Here is a 23,076-nt window from a genome sequence, read left to right on the forward strand (position 1 = left end):
ACATTCCATCACATCCATCTAGTGTACACAGGTAGGTCCATTGTGGCGGGCAGGCGAGCGGGCGGGCTGCTTTATTGGCTGTTTGCTGTTCCCCTACTCCACTCCACTATTTGACTGTTGTGCTGCATCAATCAATCAATCAATCAATCAATCAATCAATCAATCAATCAATCAATCAATCAGTGGCTGGCTCAGGTGCAGCTCTTTAACTTACCTAAAAGGGAGGGCGGAGAGAAGACAAGGAAGGTGAATGAGGTGTTCCAATGTGAAATGCCGGAAACACAGAAACACAGACGACACACAACAAGAGGTGGCAATCTATTCATTAATTGCATTTAATCAATGAGCTCATTATCACTCATGCATTGTCCAACAGGTGTTGAAATAATGGGATTAAAAGGGGAGATCCCTTCAGAAAGACAGAAACAATAGCAAAGACAAAAAACACTTTTGGAATCTGCTTTTAGTCAACACATAAGGAAAGGGTGCACCGGTCCTGGAAATACTGCAATACCAGGTCAATGCGTGGAGTGGACAGAGCAAGCTCTATTTCCATCTCCCTGTTCTAAAAATCCATTTAATATATGGTCCCCAGATAGGGGACGTATCAGATATTAAACTGATAAGAACAGATACTACACTTGATCTTAGCCAAAAGGCCGAGAAGCGATAACCCGAACGGGCCGCGCGTTGCCCGAGCCTGCCCGATACTGCTGTTCAGCCCTTGCAGCGATTCAGCCTACTTCTAGGCAATTCCATGGGGCCCTGCAGGCTCACACACTCACAGCTACACGGGAGGTGAATAAAGGCCGGAGAGGAAGCCAGACAGGATTTGCTTCTTTTGCTTGCGCCACAATGCAGTGCTGAAAGAGGAGGAATCTACATAAAAACGCCTTCCTGGCAACGCCCAAATGCCCTGCTGCCATGCAGATAAACACTGGCAGCGGCAGCAAGTGCATGCCCACAGCCACCCCTTGTTCCTTCACACCTTGTATCAGCTGTAATCCAGTCCAGTCCAGTGCTGCCTGCTGAGCAGCACTGACCAACACTGCCTGGGCCCAGGCTTTTATCTCTGAGGCCCCATTATGATGTCAGAAAGCTGGCTCTGGAATCCTGAGGGCTCCACTATGACACGTGCAAAGTTCCGTCTGAACTTTATATAAGACGGTGAGGCTCAGTCAGTCACTCAGTGTTGCCTGAGAGGGCAACACTGCAACAGCCGGCCGCCAGGCTGTCTTTTTTTTGCACAGCTAGTTGCCTCCAGGAGGCCACAAGAGGGAGACAAGGGACTGCAAAATGGAAAATAGGCATCCACCAACTTTACAGACAACTTCTCCTTGCTCCTACAACCTCCATCCTTGCACAGTTTGTTATTCTTCTAGGTAACATAGTAACAAATCCAAATTGCTGCTCTCTTTGTAGGCAAGCAAGGCTTTGTTGCAACTGCAATTCTTACTTCTTCTTGAAATGTAGGGACGACAGTACATTCCATCACATCCATCTAGTGTACACAGGTAGGTCCATTGTGGCGGGCAGGCGAGCGGGCGGGCTGCTTTATTGGCTGTTTGCTGTTCCCCTACTCCACTCCACTATTTGACTGTTGTGCTGCATCAATCAATCAATCAATCAATCAATCAATCAATCAATCAATCAATCAATCAGTGGCTGGCTCAGGTGCAGCTCTTTAACTTACCTAAAAGGGAGGGCGGAGAGAAGACAAGGAAGGTGAATGAGGTGTTCCAATGTGAAATGCCGGAAACACAGAAACACAGACGACACACAACAAGAGGTGGCAATCTATTCATTAATTGCATTTAATCAATGAGCTCATTATCACTCATGCATTGTCCAACAGGTGTTGAAATAATGGGATTAAAAGGGGAGATCCCTTCAGAAAGACAGAAACAATAGCAAAGACAAAAAACACTTTTGGAATCTGCTTTTAGTCAACACATAAGGAAAGGGTGCACCGGTCCTGGAAATACTGCAATACCAGGTCAATGCGTGGAGTGGACAGAGCAAGCTCTATTTCCATCTCCCTGTTCTAAAAATCCATTTAATATATGGTCCCCAGATAGGGGACGTATCAGATATTAAACTGATAAGAACAGATACTACACTTGATCTTAGCCAAAAGGCCGAGAAGCGATAACCCGAACGGGCCGCGCGTTGCCCGAGCCTGCCCGATACTGCTGTTCAGCCCTTGCAGCGATTCAGCCTACTTCTAGGCAATTCCATGGGGCCCTGCAGGCTCACACACTCACAGCTACACGGGAGGTGAATAAAGGCCGGAGAGGAAGCCAGACAGGATTTGCTTCTTTTGCTTGCACCACAATGCAGTGCTGAAAGAGGAGGAATCTACATAAAAACGCCTTCCTGGCAACGCCCAAATGCCCTGCTGCCATGCAGATAAACACTGGCAGCGGCAGCAAGTGCATGCCCACAGCCACCCCTTGTTCCTTCACACCTTGTATCAGCTGTAATCCAGTCCAGTCCAGTGCTGCCTGCTGAGCAGCACTGACCAACACTGCCTGGGCCCAGGCTTTTATCTCTGAGGCCCCATTATGATGTCAGAAAGCTGGCTCTGGAATCCTGAGGGCTCCACTATGACACGTGCAAAGTTCCGTCTGAACTTTATATAAGACGGTGAGGCTCAGTCAGTCACTCAGTGTTGCCTGAGAGGGCAACACTGCAACAGCCGGCCGCCAGGCTGTCTTTTTTTTGCACAGCTAGTTGCCTCCAGGAGGCCACAAGAGGGAGACAAGGGACTGCAAAATGGAAAATAGGCATCCACCAACTTTACAGACAACTTCTCCTTGCTCCTACAACCTCCATCCTTGCACAGTTTGTTATTCTTCTAGGTAACATAGTAACAAATCCAAATTGCTGCTCTCTTTGTAGGCAAGCAAGGCTTTGTTGCAACTGCAATTCTTACTTCTTCTTGAAATGTAGGGACGACAGTACATTCCATCACATCCATCTAGTGTACACAGGTAGGTCCATTGTGGCGGGCAGGCGAGCGGGCGGGCTGCTTTATTGGCTGTTTGCTGTTCCCCTACTCCACTCCACTATTTGACTGTTGTGCTGCATCAATCAATCAATCAATCAATCAATCAATCAATCAATCAATCAATCAATCAATCAATCAATCAGTGGCTGGCTCAGGTGCAGCTCTTTAACTTACCTAAAAGGGAGGGCGGAGAGAAGACAAGGAAGGTGAATGAGGTGTTCCAATGTGAAATGCCGGAAACACAGAAACACAGACGACACACAACAAGAGGTGGCAATCTATTCATTAATTGCATTTAATCAATGAGCTCATTATCACTCATGCATTGTCCAACAGGTGTTGAAATAATGGGATTAAAAGGGGAGATCCCTTCAGAAAGACAGAAACAATAGCAAAGACAAAAAACACTTTTGGAATCTGCTTTTAGTCAACACATAAGGAAAGGGTGCACCGGTCCTGGAAATACTGCAATACCAGGTCAATGCGTGGAGTGGACAGAGCAAGCTCTATTTCCATCTCCCTGTTCTAAAAATCCATTTAATATATGGTCCCCAGATAGGGGACGTATCAGATATTAAACTGATAAGAACAGATACTACACTTGATCTTAGCCAAAAGGCCGAGAAGCGATAACCCGAACGGGCCGCGCGTTGCCCGAGCCTGCCCGATACTGCTGTTCAGCCCTTGCAGCGATTCAGCCTACTTCTAGGCAATTCCATGGGGCCCTGCAGGCTCACACACTCACAGCTACACGGGAGGTGAATAAAGGCCGGAGAGGAAGCCAGACAGGATTTGCTTCTTTTGCTTGCACCACAATGCAGTGCTGAAAGAGGAGGAATCTACATAAAAACGCCTTCCTGGCAACGCCCAAATGCCCTGCTGCCATGCAGATAAACACTGGCAGCGGCAGCAAGTGCATGCCCACAGCCACCCCTTGTTCCTTCACACCTTGTATCAGCTGTAATCCAGTCCAGTCCAGTGCTGCCTGCTGAGCAGCACTGACCAACACTGCCTGGGCCCAGGCTTTTATCTCTGAGGCCCCATTATGATGTCAGAAAGCTGGCTCTGGAATCCTGAGGGCTCCACTATGACACGTGCAAAGTTCCGTCTGAACTTTATATAAGACGGTGAGGCTCAGTCAGTCACTCAGTGTTGCCTGAGAGGGCAACACTGCAACAGCCGGCCGCCAGGCTGTCTTTTTTTTGCACAGCTAGTTGCCTCCAGGAGGCCACAAGAGGGAGACAAGGGACTGCAAAATGGAAAATAGGCATCCACCAACTTTACAGACAACTTCTCCTTGCTCCTACAACCTCCATCCTTGCACAGTTTGTTATTCTTCTAGGTAACATAGTAACAAATCCAAATTGCTGCTCTCTTTGTAGGCAAGCAAGGCTTTGTTGCAACTGCAATTCTTACTTCTTCTTGAAATGTAGGGACGACAGTACATTCCATCACATCCATCTAGTGTACACAGGTAGGTCCATTGTGGCGGGCAGGCGAGCGGGCGGGCTGCTTTATTGGCTGTTTGCTGTTCCCCTACTCCACTCCACTATTTGACTGTTGTGCTGCATCAATCAATCAATCAATCAATCAATCAATCAATCAATCAATCAATCAATCAATCAGTGGCTGGCTCAGGTGCAGCTCTTTAACTTACCTAAAAGGGAGGGCGGAGAGAAGACAAGGAAGGTGAATGAGGTGTTCCAATGTGAAATGCCGGAAACACAGAAACACAGACGACACACAACAAGAGGTGGCAATCTATTCATTAATTGCATTTAATCAATGAGCTCATTATCACTCATGCATTGTCCAACAGGTGTTGAAATAATGGGATTAAAAGGGGAGATCCCTTCAGAAAGACAGAAACAATAGCAAAGACAAAAAACACTTTTGGAATCTGCTTTTAGTCAACACATAAGGAAAGGGTGCACCGGTCCTGGAAATACTGCAATACCAGGTCAATGCGTGGAGTGGACAGAGCAAGCTCTATTTCCATCTCCCTGTTCTAAAAATCCATTTAATATATGGTCCCCAGATAGGGGACGTATCAGATATTAAACTGATAAGAACAGATACTACACTTGATCTTAGCCAAAAGGCCGAGAAGCGATAACCCGAACGGGCCGCGCGTTGCCCGAGCCTGCCCGATACTGCTGTTCAGCCCTTGCAGCGATTCAGCCTACTTCTAGGCAATTCCATGGGGCCCTGCAGGCTCACACACTCACAGCTACACGGGAGGTGAATAAAGGCCGGAGAGGAAGCCAGACAGGATTTGCTTCTTTTGCTTGCACCACAATGCAGTGCTGAAAGAGGAGGAATCTACATAAAAACGCCTTCCTGGCAACGCCCAAATGCCCTGCTGCCATGCAGATAAACACTGGCAGCGGCAGCAAGTGCATGCCCACAGCCACCCCTTGTTCCTTCACACCTTGTATCAGCTGTAATCCAGTCCAGTCCAGTGCTGCCTGCTGAGCAGCACTGACCAACACTGCCTGGGCCCAGGCTTTTATCTCTGAGGCCCCATTATGATGTCAGAAAGCTGGCTCTGGAATCCTGAGGGCTCCACTATGACACGTGCAAAGTTCCGTCTGAACTTTATATAAGACGGTGAGGCTCAGTCAGTCACTCAGTGTTGCCTGAGAGGGCAACACTGCAACAGCCGGCCGCCAGGCTGTCTTTTTTTTGCACAGCTAGTTGCCTCCAGGAGGCCACAAGAGGGAGACAAGGGACTGCAAAATGGAAAATAGGCATCCACCAACTTTACAGACAACTTCTCCTTGCTCCTACAACCTCCATCCTTGCACAGTTTGTTATTCTTCTAGGTAACATAGTAACAAATCCAAATTGCTGCTCTCTTTGTAGGCAAGCAAGGCTTTGTTGCAACTGCAATTCTTACTTCTTCTTGAAATGTAGGGACGACAGTACATTCCATCACATCCATCTAGTGTACACAGGTAGGTCCATTGTGGCGGGCAGGCGAGCGGGCGGGCTGCTTTATTGGCTGTTTGCTGTTCCCCTACTCCACTCCACTATTTGACTGTTGTGCTGCATCAATCAATCAATCAATCAATCAATCAATCAATCAATCAATCAATCAATCAATCAGTGGCTGGCTCAGGTGCAGCTCTTTAACTTACCTAAAAGGGAGGGCGGAGAGAAGACAAGGAAGGTGAATGAGGTGTTCCAATGTGAAATGCCGGAAACACAGAAACACAGACGACACACGACAAGAGGTGGCAATCTATTCATTAATTGCATTTAATCAATGAGCTCATTATCACTCATGCATTGTCCAACAGGTGTTGAAATAATGGGATTAAAAGGGGAGATCCCTTCAGAAAGACAGAAACAATAGCAAAGACAAAAAACACTTTTGGAATCTGCTTTTAGTCAACACATAAGGAAAGGGTGCACCGGTCCTGGAAATACTGCAATACCAGGTCAATGCGTGGAGTGGACAGAGCAAGCTCTATTTCCATCTCCCTGTTCTAAAAATCCATTTAATATATGGTCCCCAGATAGGGGACGTATCAGATATTAAACTGATAAGAACAGATACTACACTTGATCTTAGCCAAAAGGCCGAGAAGCGATAACCCGAACGGGCCGCGCGTTGCCCGAGCCTGCCCGATACTGCTGTTCAGCCCTTGCAGCGATTCAGCCTACTTCTAGGCAATTCCATGGGGCCCTGCAGGCTCACACACTCACAGCTACACGGGAGGTGAATAAAGGCCGGAGAGGAAGCCAGACAGGATTTGCTTCTTTTGCTTGCACCACAATGCAGTGCTGAAAGAGGAGGAATCTACATAAAAACGCCTTCCTGGCAACGCCCAAATGCCCTGCTGCCATGCAGATAAACACTGGCAGCGGCAGCAAGTGCATGCCCACAGCCACCCCTTGTTCCTTCACACCTTGTATCAGCTGTAATCCAGTCCAGTCCAGTGCTGCCTGCTGAGCAGCACTGACCAACACTGCCTGGGCCCAGGCTTTTATCTCTGAGGCCCCATTATGATGTCAGAAAGCTGGCTCTGGAATCCTGAGGGCTCCACTATGACACGTGCAAAGTTCCGTCTGAACTTTATATAAGACGGTGAGGCTCAGTCAGTCACTCAGTGTTGCCTGAGAGGGCAACACTGCAACAGCCGGCCGCCAGGCTGTCTTTTTTTTGCACAGCTAGTTGCCTCCAGGAGGCCACAAGAGGGAGACAAGGGACTGCAAAATGGAAAATAGGCATCCACCAACTTTACAGACAACTTCTCCTTGCTCCTACAACCTCCATCCTTGCACAGTTTGTTATTCTTCTAGGTAACATAGTAACAAATCCAAATTGCTGCTCTCTTTGTAGGCAAGCAAGGCTTTGTTGCAACTGCAATTCTTACTTCTTCTTGAAATGTAGGGACGACCGTACATTCCATCACATCCATCTAGTGTACACAGGTAGGTCCATTGTGGCGGGCAGGCGAGCGGGCGGGCTGCTTTATTGGCTGTTTGCTGTTCCCCTACTCCACTCCACTATTTGACTGTTGTGCTGCATCAATCAATCAATCAATCAATCAATCAATCAATCAATCAATCAATCAATCAGTGGCTGGCTCAGGTGCAGCTCTTTAACTTACCTAAAAGGGAGGGCGGAGAGAAGACAAGGAAGGTGAATGAGGTGTTCCAATGTGAAATGCCGGAAACACAGAAACACAGACGACACACAACAAGAGGTGGCAATCTATTCATTAATTGCATTTAATCAATGAGCTCATTATCACTCATGCATTGTCCAACAGGTGTTGAAATAATGGGATTAAAAGGGGAGATCCCTTCAGAAAGACAGAAACAATAGCAAAGACAAAAAACACTTTTGGAATCTGCTTTTAGTCAACACATAAGGAAAGGGTGCACCGGTCCTGGAAATACTGCAATACCAGGTCAATGCGTGGAGTGGACAGAGCAAGCTCTATTTCCATCTCCCTGTTCTAAAAATCCATTTAATATATGGTCCCCAGATAGGGGACGTATCAGATATTAAACTGATAAGAACAGATACTACACTTGATCTTAGCCAAAAGGCCGAGAAGCGATAACCCGAACGGGCCGCGCGTTGCCCGAGCCTGCCCGATACTGCTGTTCAGCCCTTGCAGCGATTCAGCCTACTTCTAGGCAATTCCATGGGGCCCTGCAGGCTCACACACTCACAGCTACACGGGAGGTGAATAAAGGCCGGAGAGGAAGCCAGACAGGATTTGCTTCTTTTGCTTGCACCACAATGCAGTGCTGAAAGAGGAGGAATCTACATAAAAACGCCTTCCTGGCAACGCCCAAATGCCCTGCTGCCATGCAGATAAACACTGGCAGCGGCAGCAAGTGCATGCCCACAGCCACCCCTTGTTCCTTCACACCTTGTATCAGCTGTAATCCAGTCCAGTCCAGTGCTGCCTGCTGAGCAGCACTGACCAACACTGCCTGGGCCCAGGCTTTTATCTCTGAGGCCCCATTATGATGTCAGAAAGCTGGCTCTGGAATCCTGAGGGCTCCACTATGACACGTGCAAAGTTCCGTCTGAACTTTATATAAGACGGTGAGGCTCAGTCAGTCACTCAGTGTTGCCTGAGAGGGCAACACTGCAACAGCCGGCCGCCAGGCTGTCTTTTTTTTGCACAGCTAGTTGCCTCCAGGAGGCCACAAGAGGGAGACAAGGGACTGCAAAATGGAAAATAGGCATCCACCAACTTTACAGACAACTTCTCCTTGCTCCTACAACCTCCATCCTTGCACAGTTTGTTATTCTTCTAGGTAACATAGTAACAAATCCAAATTGCTGCTCTCTTTGTAGGCAAGCAAGGCTTTGTTGCAACTGCAATTCTTACTTCTTCTTGAAATGTAGGGACGACAGTACATTCCATCACATCCATCTAGTGTACACAGGTAGGTCCATTGTGGCGGGCAGGCGAGCGGGCGGGCTGCTTTATTGGCTGTTTGCTGTTCCCCTACTCCACTCCACTATTTGACTGTTGTGCTGCATCAATCAATCAATCAATCAATCAATCAATCAATCAATCAATCAATCAATCAATCAATCAGTGGCTGGCTCAGGTGCAGCTCTTTAACTTACCTAAAAGGGAGGGCGGAGAGAAGACAAGGAAGGTGAATGAGGTGTTCCAATGTGAAATGCCGGAAACACAGAAACACAGACGACACACAACAAGAGGTGGCAATCTATTCATTAATTGCATTTAATCAATGAGCTCATTATCACTCATGCATTGTCCAACAGGTGTTGAAATAATGGGATTAAAAGGGGAGATCCCTTCAGAAAGACAGAAACAATAGCAAAGACAAAAAACACTTTTGGAATCTGCTTTTAGTCAACACATAAGGAAAGGGTGCACCGGTCCTGGAAATACTGCAATACCAGGTCAATGCGTGGAGTGGACAGAGCAAGCTCTATTTCCATCTCCCTGTTCTAAAAATCCATTTAATATATGGTCCCCAGATAGGGGACGTATCAGATATTAAACTGATAAGAACAGATACTACACTTGATCTTAGCCAAAAGGCCGAGAAGCGATAACCCGAACGGGCCGCGCGTTGCCCGAGCCTGCCCGATACTGCTGTTCAGCCCTTGCAGCGATTCAGCCTACTTCTAGGCAATTCCATGGGGCCCTGCAGGCTCACACACTCACAGCTACACGGGAGGTGAATAAAGGCCGGAGAGGAAGCCAGACAGGATTTGCTTCTTTTGCTTGCACCACAATGCAGTGCTGAAAGAGGAGGAATCTACATAAAAACGCCTTCCTGGCAACGCCCAAATGCCCTGCTGCCATGCAGATAAACACTGGCAGCGGCAGCAAGTGCATGCCCACAGCCACCCCTTGTTCCTTCACACCTTGTATCAGCTGTAATCCAGTCCAGTCCAGTGCTGCCTGCTGAGCAGCACTGACCAACACTGCCTGGGCCCAGGCTTTTATCTCTGAGGCCCCATTATGATGTCAGAAAGCTGGCTCTGGAATCCTGAGGGCTCCACTATGACACGTGCAAAGTTCCGTCTGAACTTTATATAAGACGGTGAGGCTCAGTCAGTCACTCAGTGTTGCCTGAGAGGGCAACACTGCAACAGCCGGCCGCCAGGCTGTCTTTTTTTTGCACAGCTAGTTGCCTCCAGGAGGCCACAAGAGGGAGACAAGGGACTGCAAAATGGAAAATAGGCATCCACCAACTTTACAGACAACTTCTCCTTGCTCCTACAACCTCCATCCTTGCACAGTTTGTTATTCTTCTAGGTAACATAGTAACAAATCCAAATTGCTGCTCTCTTTGTAGGCAAGCAAGGCTTTGTTGCAACTGCAATTCTTACTTCTTCTTGAAATGTAGGGACGACAGTACATTCCATCACATCCATCTAGTGTACACAGGTAGGTCCATTGTGGCGGGCAGGCGAGCGGGCGGGCTGCTTTATTGGCTGTTTGCTGTTCCCCTACTCCACTCCACTATTTGACTGTTGTGCTGCATCAATCAATCAATCAATCAATCAATCAATCAATCAATCAATCAATCAGTGGCTGGCTCAGGTGCAGCTCTTTAACTTACCTAAAAGGGAGGGCGGAGAGAAGACAAGGAAGGTGAATGAGGTGTTCCAATGTGAAATGCCGGAAACACAGAAACACAGACAACACACAACAAGAGGTGGCAATCTATTCATTAATTGCATTTAATCAATGAGCTCATTATCACTCATGCATTGTCCAACAGGTGTTGAAATAATGGGATTAAAAGGGGAGATCCCTTCAGAAAGACAGAAACAATAGCAAAGACAAAAAACACTTTTGGAATCTGCTTTTAGTCAACACATAAGGAAAGGGTGCACCGGTCCTGGAAATACTGCAATACCAGGTCAATGCGTGGAGTGGACAGAGCAAGCTCTATTTCCATCTCCCTGTTCTAAAAATCCATTTAATATATGGTCCCCAGATAGGGGACGTATCAGATATTAAACTGATAAGAACAGATACTACACTTGATCTTAGCCAAAAGGCCGAGAAGCGATAACCCGAACGGGCCGCGCGTTGCCCGAGCCTGCCCGATACTGCTGTTCAGCCCTTGCAGCGATTCAGCCTACTTCTAGGCAATTCCATGGGGCCCTGCAGGCTCACACACTCACAGCTACACGGGAGGTGAATAAAGGCCGGAGAGGAAGCCAGACAGGATTTGCTTCTTTTGCTTGCACCACAATGCAGTGCTGAAAGAGGAGGAATCTACATAAAAACGCCTTCCTGGCAACGCCCAAATGCCCTGCTGCCATGCAGATAAACACTGGCAGCGGCAGCAAGTGCATGCCCACAGCCACCCCTTGTTCCTTCACACCTTGTATCAGCTGTAATCCAGTCCAGTCCAGTGCTGCCTGCTGAGCAGCACTGACCAACACTGCCTGGGCCCAGGCTTTTATCTCTGAGGCCCCATTATGATGTCAGAAAGCTGGCTCTGGAATCCTGAGGGCTCCACTATGACACGTGCAAAGTTCCGTCTGAACTTTATATAAGACGGTGAGGCTCAGTCAGTCACTCAGTGTTGCCTGAGAGGGCAACACTGCAACAGCCGGCCGCCAGGCTGTCTTTTTTTTGCACAGCTAGTTGCCTCCAGGAGGCCACAAGAGGGAGACAAGGGACTGCAAAATGGAAAATAGGCATCCACCAACTTTACAGACAACTTCTCCTTGCTCCTACAACCTCCATCCTTGCACAGTTTGTTATTCTTCTAGGTAACATAGTAACAAATCCAAATTGCTGCTCTCTTTGTAGGCAAGCAAGGCTTTGTTGCAACTGCAATTCTTACTTCTTCTTGAAATGTAGGGACGACCGTACATTCCATCACATCCATCTAGTGTACACAGGTAGGTCCATTGTGGCGGGCAGGCGAGCGGGCGGGCTGCTTTATTGGCTGTTTGCTGTTCCCCTACTCCACTCCACTATTTGACTGTTGTGCTGCATCAATCAATCAATCAATCAATCAATCAATCAATCAATCAATCAATCAATCAGTGGCTGGCTCAGGTGCAGCTCTTTAACTTACCTAAAAGGGAGGGCGGAGAGAAGACAAGGAAGGTGAATGAGGTGTTCCAATGTGAAATGCCGGAAACACAGAAACACAGACGACACACAACAAGAGGTGGCAATCTATTCATTAATTGCATTTAATCAATGAGCTCATTATCACTCATGCATTGTCCAACAGGTGTTGAAATAATGGGATTAAAAGGGGAGATCCCTTCAGAAAGACAGAAACAATAGCAAAGACAAAAAACACTTTTGGAATCTGCTTTTAGTCAACACATAAGGAAAGGGTGCACCGGTCCTGGAAATACTGCAATACCAGGTCAATGCGTGGAGTGGACAGAGCAAGCTCTATTTCCATCTCCCTGTTCTAAAAATCCATTTAATATATGGTCCCCAGATAGGGGACGTATCAGATATTAAACTGATAAGAACAGATACTACACTTGATCTTAGCCAAAAGGCCGAGAAGCGATAACCCGAACGGGCCGCGCGTTGCCCGAGCCTGCCCGATACTGCTGTTCAGCCCTTGCAGCGATTCAGCCTACTTCTAGGCAATTCCATGGGGCCCTGCAGGCTCACACACTCACAGCTACACGGGAGGTGAATAAAGGCCGGAGAGGAAGCCAGACAGGAAGCCAGACAGGATTTGCTTCTTTTGCTTGCACCACAATGCAGTGCTGAAAGAGGAGGAATCTACATAAAAACGCCTTCCTGGCAACGCCCAAATGCCCTGCTGCCATGCAGATAAACACTGGCAGCGGCAGCAAGTGCATGCCCACAGCCACCCCTTGTTCCTTCACACCTTGTATCAGCTGTAATCCAGTCCAGTCCAGTGCTGCCTGCTGAGCAGCACTGACCAACACTGCCTGGGCCCAGGCTTTTATCTCTGAGGCCCCATTATGATGTCAGAAAGCTGGCTCTGGAATCCTGAGGGCTCCACTATGACACGTGCAAAGTTCCGTCTGAACTTTATATAAGACGGTGAGGCTCAGTCAGTCACTCAGTGTTGCCTGAGAGGGCAACACTGCAACAGCCGGCCGCCAGGCTGTCTTTTTTTTGCACAGCTAGTTGCCTCCAGGAGGCCACAAGAGGGAGACAAGGGACTGCAAAATGGAAAATAGGCATCCACCAACTTTACAGACAACTTCTCCTTGCTCCTACAACCTCCATCCTTGCACAGTTTGTTATTCTTCTAGGTAACATAGTAACAAATCCAAATTGCTGCTCTCTTTGTAGGCAAGCAAGGCTTTGTTGCAACTGCAATTCTTACTTCTTCTTGAAATGTAGGGACGACAGTACATTCCATCACATCCATCTAGTGTACACAGGTAGGTCCATTGTGGCGGGCAGGCGAGCGGGCGGGCTGCTTTATTGGCTGTTTGCTGTTCCCCTACTCCACTCCACTATTTGACTGTTGTGCTGCATCAATCAATCAATCAATCAATCAATCAATCAATCAATCAATCAATCAATCAGTGGCTGGCTCAGGTGCAGCTCTTTAACTTACCTAAAAGGGAGGGCGGAGAGAAGACAAGGAAGGTGAATGAGGTGTTCCAATGTGAAATGCCGGAAACACAGAAACACAGACGACACACAACAAGAGGTGGCAATCTATTCATTAATTGCATTTAATCAATGAGCTCATTATCACTCATGCATTGTCCAACAGGTGTTGAAATAATGGGATTAAAAGGGGAGATCCCTTCAGAAAGACAGAAACAATAGCAAAGACAAAAAACACTTTTGGAATCTGCTTTTAGTCAACACATAAGGAAAGGGTGCACCGGTCCTGGAAATACTGCAATACCAGGTCAATGCGTGGAGTGGACAGAGCAAGCTCTATTTCCATCTCCCTGTTCTAAAAATCCATTTAATATATGGTCCCCAGATAGGGGACGTATCAGATATTAAACTGATAAGAACAGATACTACACTTGATCTTAGCCAAAAGGCCGAGAAGCGATAACCCGAACGGGCCGCGCGTTGCCCGAGCCTGCCCGATACTGCTGTTCAGCCCTTGCAGCGATTCAGCCTACTTCTAGGCAATTCCATGGGGCCCTGCAGGCTCACACACTCACAGCTACACGGGAGGTGAATAAAGGCCGGAGAGGAAGCCAGACAGGATTTGCTTCTTTTGCTTGCACCACAATGCAGTGCTGAAAGAGGAGGAATCTACATAAAAACGCCTTCCTGGCAATGCCCAAATGCCCTGCTGCCATGCAGATAAACACTGGCAGCGGCAGCAAGTGCATGCCCACAGCCACCCCTTGTTCCTTCACACCTTGTATCAGCTGTAATCCAGTCCAGTCCAGTGCTGCCTGCTGAGCAGCACTGACCAACACTGCCTGGGCCCAGGCTTTTATCTCTGAGGCCCCATTATGATGTCAGAAAGCTGGCTCTGGAATCCTGAGGGCTCCACTATGACACGTGCAAAGTTCCGTCTGAACTTTATATAAGACGGTGAGGCTCAGTCAGTCACTCAGTGTTGCCTGAGAGGGCAACACTGCAACAGCCGGCCGCCAGGCTGTCTTTTTTTTGCACAGCTAGTTGCCTCCAGGAGGCCACAAGAGGGAGACAAGGGACTGCAAAATGGAAAATAGGCATCCACCAACTTTACAGACAACTTCTCCTTGCTCCTACAACCTCCATCCTTGCACAGTTTGTTATTCTTCTAGGTAACATAGTAACAAATCCAAATTGCTGCTCTCTTTGTAGGCAAGCAAGGCTTTGTTGCAACTGCAATTCTTACTTCTTCTTGAAATGTAGGGACGACAGTACATTCCATCACATCCATCTAGTGTACACAGGTAGGTCCATTGTGGCGGGCAGGCGAGCGGGCGGGCTGCTTTATTGGCTGTTTGCTGTTCCCCTACTCCACTCCACTATTTGACTGTTGTGCTGCATCAATCAATCAATCAATCAATCAATCAATCAATCAATCAATCAATCAATCAATCAGTGGCTGGCTCAGGTGCAGCTCTTTAACTTACCTAAAAGGGAGGGCGGAGAGAAGACAAGGAAGGTGAATGAGGTGTTCCAATGTGAAATGCCGGAAACACAGAAACACAGACGACACACAACAAGAGGTGGCAATCTATTCATTAATTGCATTTAATCAATGAGCTCATTATCACTCATGCATTGTCCAACAGGTGTTGAAATAATGGGATTAAAAGGGGAGATCCCTTCAGAAAGACAGAAACAATAGCAAAGACAAAAAACACTTTTGGAATCTGCTTTTAGTCAACACATAAGGAAAGGGTGCACCGGTCCTGGAAATACTGCAATACCAGGTCAATGCGTGGAGTGGACAGAGCAAGCTCTATTTCCATCTCCCTGTTCTAAAAATCCATTTAATATATGGTCCCCAGATAGGGGACGTATCAGATATTAAACTGATAAGAACAGATACTACACTTGATCTTAGCCAAAAGGCCGAGAAGCGATAACCCGAACGGGCCGCGCGTTGCCCGAGCCTGCCCGATACTGCTGTTCAGCCCTTGCAGCGATTCAGCCTACTTCTAGGCAATTCCATGGGGCCCTGCAGGCTCACACACTCACAGCTACACGGGAGGTGAATAAAGGCCGGAGAGGAAGCCAGACAGGATTTGCTTCTTTTGCTTGCACCACAATGCAGTGCTGAAAGAGGAGGAATCTACATAAAAACGCCTTCCTGGCAACGCCCAAATGCCCTGCTGCCATGCAGATAAACACTGGCAGCGGCAGCAAGTGCATGCCCACAGCCACCCCTTGTTCCTTCACACCTTGTATCAGCTGTAATCCAGTCCAGTCCAGTGCTGCCTGCTGAGCAGCACTGACCAACACTGCCTGGGCCCAGGCTTTTATCTCTGAGGCCCCATTATGATGTCAGAAAGCTGGCTCTGGAATCCTGAGGGCTCCACTATGACACGTGCAAAGTTCCGTCTGAACTTTATATAAGACGGTGAGGCTCAGTCAGTCACTCAGTGTTGCCTGAGAGGGCAACACTGCAACAGCCGGCCGCCAGGCTGTCTTTTTTTTGCACAGCTAGTTGCCTCCAGGAGGCCACAAGAGGGAGACAAGGGACTGCAAAATGGAAAATAGGCATCCACCAACTTTACAGACAACTTCTCCTTGCTCCTACAACCTCCATCCTTGCACAGTTTGTTATTCTTCTAGGTAACATAGTAACAAATCCAAATTGCTGCTCTCTTTGTAGGCAAGCAAGGCTTTGTTGCAACTGCAATTCTTACTTCTTCTTGAAATGTAGGGACGACAGTACATTCCATCACATCCATCTAGTGTACACAGGTAGGTCCATTGTGGCGGGCAGGCGAGCGGGCGGGCTGCTTTATTGGCTGTTTGCTGTTCCCCTACTCCACTCCACTATTTGACTGTTGTGCTGCATCAATCAATCAATCAATCAATCAATCAATCAATCAATCAATCAATCAATCAGTGGCTGGCTCAGGTGCAGCTCTTTAACTTACCTAAAAGGGAGGGCGGAGAGAAGACAAGGAAGGTGAATGAGGTGTTCCAATGTGAAATGCCGGAAACACAGAAACACAGACGACACACAACAAGAGGTGGCAATCTATTCATTAATTGCATTTAATCAATGAGCTCATTATCACTCATGCATTGTCCAACAGGTGTTGAAATAATGGGATTAAAAGGGGAGATCCCTTCAGAAAGACAGAAACAATAGCAAAGACAAAAAAAACTTTTGGAATCTGCTTTTAGTCAACACATAAGGAAAGGGTGCACCGGTCCTGGAAATACTGCAATACCAGGTCAATGCGTGGAGTGGACAGAGCAAGCTCTATTTCCATCTCCCTGTTCTAAAAATCCATTTAATATATGGTCCCCAGATAGGGGACGTATCAGATATTAAACTGATAAGAACAGATACTACACTTGATCTTAGCCAAAAGGCCGAGAAGCGATAACCCGAACGGGCCGCGCGTTGCCCGAGCCTGCCCGATACTGCTGTTCAGCCCTTGCAGCGATTCAGCCTACTTCTAGGCAATTCCATGGGGCCCTGCAGGCTCACACACTCACAGCTACACGGGAGGTGAATAAAGGCCGGAGAGGAAGCCAGACAGGATTTGCTTCTTTTGCTTGCACCACAATGCAGTGCTGAAAGAGGAGGAATCTACATAAAAACGCCTTCCTGGCAACGCCCAAATGCCCTGCTGCCATGCAGATAAACACTGGCAGCGGCAGCAAGTGCATGCCCACAGCCACCCCTTGTTCCTTCACACCTTGTATCAGCTGTAATCCAGTCCAGTCCAGTGCTGCCTGCTGAGCAGCACTGACCAACACTGCCTGGGCCCAGGCTTTTATCTCTGAGGCCCCATTATGATGTCAGAAAGCTGGCTCTGGAATCCTGAGGGCTCCACTATGACACGTGCAAAGTTCCGTCTGAACTTTATATAAGACGGTGAGGCTCAGTCAGTCACTCAGTGTTGCCTGAGAGGGCAACACTGCAACAGCCGGCCGCCAGGCTGTCTTTTTTTTGCACAGCTAGTTGCCTCCAGGAGGCCACAAGAGGGAGACAAGGGACTGCAAAATGGAAAATAGGCATCCACCAACTTTACAGACAACTTCTCCTTGCTCCTACAACCTCCATCCTTGCACAGTTTGTTATTCTTCTAGGTAACATAGTAACAAATCCAAATTGCTGCTCTCTTTGTAGGCAAGCAAGGCTTTGTTGCAACTGCAATTCTTACTTCTTCTTGAAATGTAGGGACGACAGTACATTCCATCACATCCATCTAGTGTACACAGGTAGGTCCATTGTGGCGGGCAGGCGAGCGGGCGGGCTGCTTTATTGGCTGTTTGCTGTTCCCCTACTCCACTCCACTATTTGACTGTTGTGCTGCATCAATCAATCAATCAATCAATCAATCAATCAATCAATCAATCAATCAATCAATCAGTGGCTGGCTCAGGTGCAGCTCTTTAACTTACCTAAAAGGGAGGGCGGAGAGAAGACAAGGAAGGTGAATGAGGTGTTCCAATGTGAAATGCCGGAAACACAGAAACACAGACGACACACAACAAGAGGTGGCAATCTATTCATTAATTGCATTTAATCAATGAGCTCATTATCACTCATGCATTGTCCAACAGGTGTTGAAATAATGGGATTAAAAGGGGAGATCCCTTCAGAAAGACAGAAACAATAGCAAAGACAAAAAACACTTTTGGAATCTGCTTTTAGTCAACACATAAGGAAAGGGTGCACCGGTCCTGGAAATACTGCAATACCAGGTCAATGCGTGGAGTGGACAGAGCAAGCTCTATTTCCATCTCCCTGTTCTAAAAATCCATTTAATATATGGTCCCCAGATAGGGGACGTATCAGATATTAAACTGATAAGAACAGATACTACACTTGATCTTAGCCAAAAGGCCGAGAAGCGATAACCCGAACGGGCCGCACGTTGCCCGAGCCTGCCCGATACTGCTGTTCAGCCCTTGCAGCGATTCAGCCTACTTCTAGGCAATTCCATGGGGCCCTGCAGGCTCACACACTCACAGCTACACGGGAGGTGAATAAAGGCCGGAGAGGAAGCCAGACAGGATTTGCTTCTTTTGCTTGCACCACAATGCAGTGCTGAAAGAGGAGGAATCTACATAAAAACGCCTTCCTGGCAACGCCCAAATGCCCTGCTGCCATGCAGATAAACACTGGCAGCGGCAGCAAGTGCATGCCCACAGCCACCCCTTGTTCCTTCACACCTTGTATCAGCTGTAATCCAGTCCAGTCCAGTGCTGCCTGCTGAGCAGCACTGACCAACACTGCCTGGGCCCAGGCTTTTATCTCTGAGGCCCCATTATGATGTCAGAAAGCTGGCTCTGGAATCCTGAGGGCTCCACTATGACACGTGCAAAGTTCCGTCTGAACTTTATATAAGACGGTGAGGCTCAGTCAGTCACTCAGTGTTGCCTGAGAGGGCAACACTGCAACAGCCGGCCGCCAGGCTGTCTTTTTTTTGCACAGCTAGTTGCCTCCAGGAGGCCACAAGAGGGAGACAAGGGACTGCAAAATGGAAAATAGGCATCCACCAACTTTACAGACAACTTCTCCTTGCTCCTACAACCTCCATCCTTGCACAGTTTGTTATTCTTCTAGGTAACATAGTAACAAATCCAAATTGCTGCTCTCTTTGTAGGCAAGCAAGGCTTTGTTGCAACTGCACTTCTTACTTCTTCTTGAAATGTAGGGACGACAGTACATTCCATCACATCCATCTAGTGTACACAGGTAGGTCCATTGTGGCGGGCAGGCGAGCGGGCGGGCTGCTTTATTGGCTGTTTGCTGTTCCCCTACTCCACTCCACTATTTGACTGTTGTGCTGCATCAATCAATCAATCAATCAATCAATCAATCAATCAATCAATCAATCAATCAATCAGTGGCTGGCTCAGGTGCAGCTCTTTAACTTACCTAAAAGGGAGGGCGGAGAGAAGACAAGGAAGGTGAATGAGGTGTTCCAATGTGAAATGCCGGAAACACAGAAACACAGACGACACACAACAAGAGGTGGCAATCTATTCATTAATTGCATTTAATCAATGAGCTCATTATCACTCATGCATTGTCCAACAGGTGTTGAAATAATGGGATTAAAAGGGGAGATCCCTTCAGAAAGACAGAAACAATAGCAAAGACAAAAAACACTTTTGGAATCTGCTTTTAGTCAACACATAAGGAAAGGGTGCACCGGTCCTGGAAATACTGCAATACCAGGTCAATGCGTGGAGTGGACAGAGCAAGCTCTATTTCCATCTCCCTGTTCTAAAAATCCATTTAATATATGGTCCCCAGATAGGGGACGTATCAGATATTAAACTGATAAGAACAGATACTACACTTGATCTTAGCCAAAAGGCCGAGAAGCGATAACCCGAACGGGCCGCGCGTTGCCCGAGCCTGCCCGATACTGCTGTTCAGCCCTTGCAGCGATTCAGCCTACTTCTAGGCAATTCCATGGGGCCCTGCAGGCTCACACACTCACAGCTACACGGGAGGTGAATAAAGGCCGGAGAGGAAGCCAGACAGGATTTGCTTCTTTTGCTTGCACCACAATGCAGTGCTGAAAGAGGAGGAATCTACATAAAAACGCCTTCCTGGCAACGCCCAAATGCCCTGCTGCCATGCAGATAAACACTGGCAGCGGCAGCAAGTGCATGCCCACAGCCACCCCTTGTTCCTTCACACCTTGTATCAGCTGTAATCCAGTCCAGTCCAGTGCTGCCTGCTGAGCAGCACTGACCAACACTGCCTGGGCCCAGGCTTTTATCTCTGAGGCCCCATTATGATGTCAGAAAGCTGGCTCTGGAATCCTGAGGGCTCCACTATGACACGTGCAAAGTTCCGTCTGAACTTTATATAAGACGGTGAGGCTCAGTCAGTCACTCAGTGTTGCCTGAGAGGGCAACACTGCAACAGCCGGCCGCCAGGCTGTCTTTTTTTTGCACAGCTAGTTGCCTCCAGGAGGCCACAAGAGGGAGACAAGGGACTGCAAAATGGAAAATAGGCATCCACCAACTTTACAGACAACTTCTCCTTGCTCCTACAACCTCCATCCTTGCACAGTTTGTTATTCTTCTAGGTAACATAGTAACAAATCCAAATTGCTGCTCTCTTTGTAGGCAAGCAAGGCTTTGTTGCAACTGCACTTCTTACTTCTTCTTGAAATGTAGGGACGACAGTACATTCCATCACATCCATCTAGTGTACACAGGTAGGTCCATTGTGGCGGGCAGGCGAGCGGGCGGGCTGCTTTATTGGCTGTTTGCTGTTCCCCTACTCCACTCCACTATTTGACTGTTGTGCTGCATCAATCAATCAATCAATCAATCAATCAATCAATCAATCAATCAATCAGTGGCTGGCTCAGGTGCAGCTCTTTAACTTACCTAAAAGGGAGGGCGGAGAGAAGACAAGGAAGGTGAATGAGGTGTTCCAATGTGAAATGCCGGAAACACAGAAACACAGACGACACACAACAAGAGGTGGCAATCTATTCATTAATTGCATTTAATCAATGAGCTCATTATCACTCATGCATTGTCCAACAGGTGTTGAAATAATGGGATTAAAAGGGGAGATCCCTTCAGAAAGACAGAAACAATAGCAAAGACAAAAAACACTTTTGGAATCTGCTTTTAGTCAACACATAAGGAAAGGGTGCACCGGTCCTGGAAATACTGCAATACCAGGTCAATGCGTGGAGTGGACAGAGCAAGCTCTATTTCCATCTCCCTGTTCTAAAAATCCATTTAATATATGGTCCCCAGATAGGGGACGTATCAGATATTAAACTGATAAGAACAGATACTACACTTGATCTTAGCCAAAAGGCCGAGAAGCGATAACCCGAACGGGCCGCGCGTTGCCCGAGCCTGCCCGATACTGCTGTTCAGCCCTTGCAGCGATTCAGCCTACTTCTAGGCAATTCCATGGGGCCCTGCAGGCTCACACACTCACAGCTACACGGGAGGTGAATAAAGGCCGGAGAGGAAGCCAGACAGGATTTGCTTCTTTTGCTTGCACCACAATGCAGTGCTGAAAGAGGAGGAATCTACATAAAAACGCCTTCCTGGCAACGCCCAAATGCCCTGCTGCCATTCAGATAAACACTGGCAGCGGCAGCAAGTGCATGCCCACAGCCACCCCTTGTTCCTTCACACCTTGTATCAGCTGTAATCCAGTCCAGTCCAGTGCTGCCTGCTGAGCAGCACTGACCAACACTGCCTGGGCCCAGGCTTTTATCTCTGAGGCCCCATTATGATGTCAGAAAGCTGGCTCTGGAATCCTGAGGGCTCCACTATGACACGTGCAAAGTTCCGTCTGAACTTTATATAAGACGGTGAGGCTCAGTCAGTCACTCAGTGTTGCCTGAGAGGGCAACACTGCAACAGCCGGCCGCCAGGCTGTCTTTTTTTTGCACAGCTAGTTGCCTCCAGGAGGCCACAAGAGGGAGACAAGGGACTGCAAAATGGAAAATAGGCATCCACCAACTTTACAGACAACTTCTCCTTGCTCCTACAACCTCCATCCTTGCACAGTTTGTTATTCTTCTAGGTAACATAGTAACAAATCCAAATTGCTGCTCTCTTTGTAGGCAAGCAAGGCTTTGTTGCAACTGCAATTCTTACTTCTTCTTGAAATGTAGGGACGACAGTACATTCCATCACATCCATCTAGTGTACACAGGTAGGTCCATTGTGGCGGGCAGGCGAGCGGGCGGGCTGCTTTATTGGCTGTTTGCTGTTCCCCTACTCCACTCCACTATTTGACTGTTGTGCTGCATCAATCAATCAATCAATCAATCAATCAATCAATCAATCAATCAATCAATCAGTGGCTGGCTCAGGTGCAGCTCTTTAACTTACCTAAAAGGGAGGGCGGAGAGAAGACAAGGAAGGTGAATGAGGTGTTCCAATGTGAAATGCCGGAAACACAGAAACACAGACGACACACAACAAGAGGTGGCAATCTATTCATTAATTGCATTTAATCAATGAGCTCATTATCACTCATGCATTGTCCAACAGGTGTTGAAATAATGGGATTAAAAGGGGAGATCCCTTCAGAAAGACAGAAACAATAGCAAAGACAAAAAACACTTTTGGAATCTGCTTTTAGTCAACACATAAGGAAAGGGTGCACCGGTCCTGGAAATACTGCAATACCAGGTCAATGCGTGGAGTGGACAGAGCAAGCTCTATTTCCATCTCCCTGTTCTAAAAATCCATTTAATATATGGTCCCCAGATAGGGGACGTATCAGATATTAAACTGATAAGAACAGATACTACACTTGATCTTAGCCAAAAGGCCGAGAAGCGATAACCCGAACGGGCCGCGCGTTGCCCGAGCCTGCCCGATACTGCTGTTCAGCCCTTGCAGCGATTCAGCCTACTTCTAGGCAATTCCATGGGGCCCTGCAGGCTCACACACTCACAGCTACACGGGAGGTGAATAAAGGCCGGAGAGGAAGCCAGACAGGATTTGCTTCTTTTGCTT

The 23,076-nt window shown here is 47.7% G+C and overlaps 16 non-coding genes across 16 annotated transcripts; all 16 read right to left on the bottom strand.

The window, feature by feature from the left end:
• Window positions 1-480: 480 nt before the first annotated feature.
• LOC142696019 (U2 spliceosomal RNA) lies at window positions 481-671 on the bottom strand. The gene has a single exon (XR_012864024.1). It is a non-coding gene; the product is annotated as a U2 spliceosomal RNA (small nuclear RNA).
• Window positions 672-1,959: 1,288 nt separating this feature from the next.
• Window positions 1,960-2,150, bottom strand: LOC142696021 (U2 spliceosomal RNA). Its single transcript, XR_012864025.1, has one exon. It is a non-coding gene; the product is annotated as a U2 spliceosomal RNA (small nuclear RNA).
• A 1,300-nt stretch (window positions 2,151-3,450) lies between these two features.
• Window positions 3,451-3,641, bottom strand: LOC142696023 (U2 spliceosomal RNA). The gene has a single exon (XR_012864027.1). It is a non-coding gene; the product is annotated as a U2 spliceosomal RNA (small nuclear RNA).
• Window positions 3,642-4,933: 1,292 nt separating this feature from the next.
• On the bottom strand, window positions 4,934-5,124 carry LOC142696024 (U2 spliceosomal RNA). The gene has a single exon (XR_012864028.1). It is a non-coding gene; the product is annotated as a U2 spliceosomal RNA (small nuclear RNA).
• A 1,292-nt stretch (window positions 5,125-6,416) lies between these two features.
• LOC142696025 (U2 spliceosomal RNA) lies at window positions 6,417-6,607 on the bottom strand. Its single transcript, XR_012864029.1, has one exon. It is a non-coding gene; the product is annotated as a U2 spliceosomal RNA (small nuclear RNA).
• A 1,288-nt stretch (window positions 6,608-7,895) lies between these two features.
• Window positions 7,896-8,086, bottom strand: LOC142696026 (U2 spliceosomal RNA). The gene has a single exon (XR_012864030.1). It is a non-coding gene; the product is annotated as a U2 spliceosomal RNA (small nuclear RNA).
• Window positions 8,087-9,382: 1,296 nt separating this feature from the next.
• LOC142696027 (U2 spliceosomal RNA) lies at window positions 9,383-9,573 on the bottom strand. Its single transcript, XR_012864031.1, has one exon. It is a non-coding gene; the product is annotated as a U2 spliceosomal RNA (small nuclear RNA).
• Window positions 9,574-10,857: 1,284 nt separating this feature from the next.
• LOC142696029 (U2 spliceosomal RNA) lies at window positions 10,858-11,048 on the bottom strand. Its single transcript, XR_012864033.1, has one exon. It is a non-coding gene; the product is annotated as a U2 spliceosomal RNA (small nuclear RNA).
• A 1,288-nt stretch (window positions 11,049-12,336) lies between these two features.
• Window positions 12,337-12,527, bottom strand: LOC142696030 (U2 spliceosomal RNA). The gene has a single exon (XR_012864034.1). It is a non-coding gene; the product is annotated as a U2 spliceosomal RNA (small nuclear RNA).
• A 1,300-nt stretch (window positions 12,528-13,827) lies between these two features.
• LOC142696033 (U2 spliceosomal RNA) lies at window positions 13,828-14,018 on the bottom strand. Its single transcript, XR_012864035.1, has one exon. It is a non-coding gene; the product is annotated as a U2 spliceosomal RNA (small nuclear RNA).
• Window positions 14,019-15,310: 1,292 nt separating this feature from the next.
• LOC142696034 (U2 spliceosomal RNA) lies at window positions 15,311-15,501 on the bottom strand. Its single transcript, XR_012864036.1, has one exon. It is a non-coding gene; the product is annotated as a U2 spliceosomal RNA (small nuclear RNA).
• Window positions 15,502-16,789: 1,288 nt separating this feature from the next.
• Window positions 16,790-16,980, bottom strand: LOC142696035 (U2 spliceosomal RNA). The gene has a single exon (XR_012864037.1). It is a non-coding gene; the product is annotated as a U2 spliceosomal RNA (small nuclear RNA).
• Window positions 16,981-18,272: 1,292 nt separating this feature from the next.
• LOC142696037 (U2 spliceosomal RNA) lies at window positions 18,273-18,463 on the bottom strand. The gene has a single exon (XR_012864039.1). It is a non-coding gene; the product is annotated as a U2 spliceosomal RNA (small nuclear RNA).
• A 1,292-nt stretch (window positions 18,464-19,755) lies between these two features.
• Window positions 19,756-19,946, bottom strand: LOC142696038 (U2 spliceosomal RNA). The gene has a single exon (XR_012864040.1). It is a non-coding gene; the product is annotated as a U2 spliceosomal RNA (small nuclear RNA).
• A 1,284-nt stretch (window positions 19,947-21,230) lies between these two features.
• Window positions 21,231-21,421, bottom strand: LOC142696039 (U2 spliceosomal RNA). The gene has a single exon (XR_012864041.1). It is a non-coding gene; the product is annotated as a U2 spliceosomal RNA (small nuclear RNA).
• Window positions 21,422-22,709: 1,288 nt separating this feature from the next.
• On the bottom strand, window positions 22,710-22,900 carry LOC142696040 (U2 spliceosomal RNA). The gene has a single exon (XR_012864042.1). It is a non-coding gene; the product is annotated as a U2 spliceosomal RNA (small nuclear RNA).
• Window positions 22,901-23,076: the final 176 nt, after the last annotated feature.

Source organism: Rhinoderma darwinii (assembly GCF_050947455.1).
Source record: "Rhinoderma darwinii isolate aRhiDar2 chromosome 5 unlocalized genomic scaffold, aRhiDar2.hap1 SUPER_5_unloc_49, whole genome shotgun sequence".
NCBI classification, from domain to species: domain Eukaryota; kingdom Metazoa; phylum Chordata; class Amphibia; order Anura; family Rhinodermatidae; genus Rhinoderma; species Rhinoderma darwinii.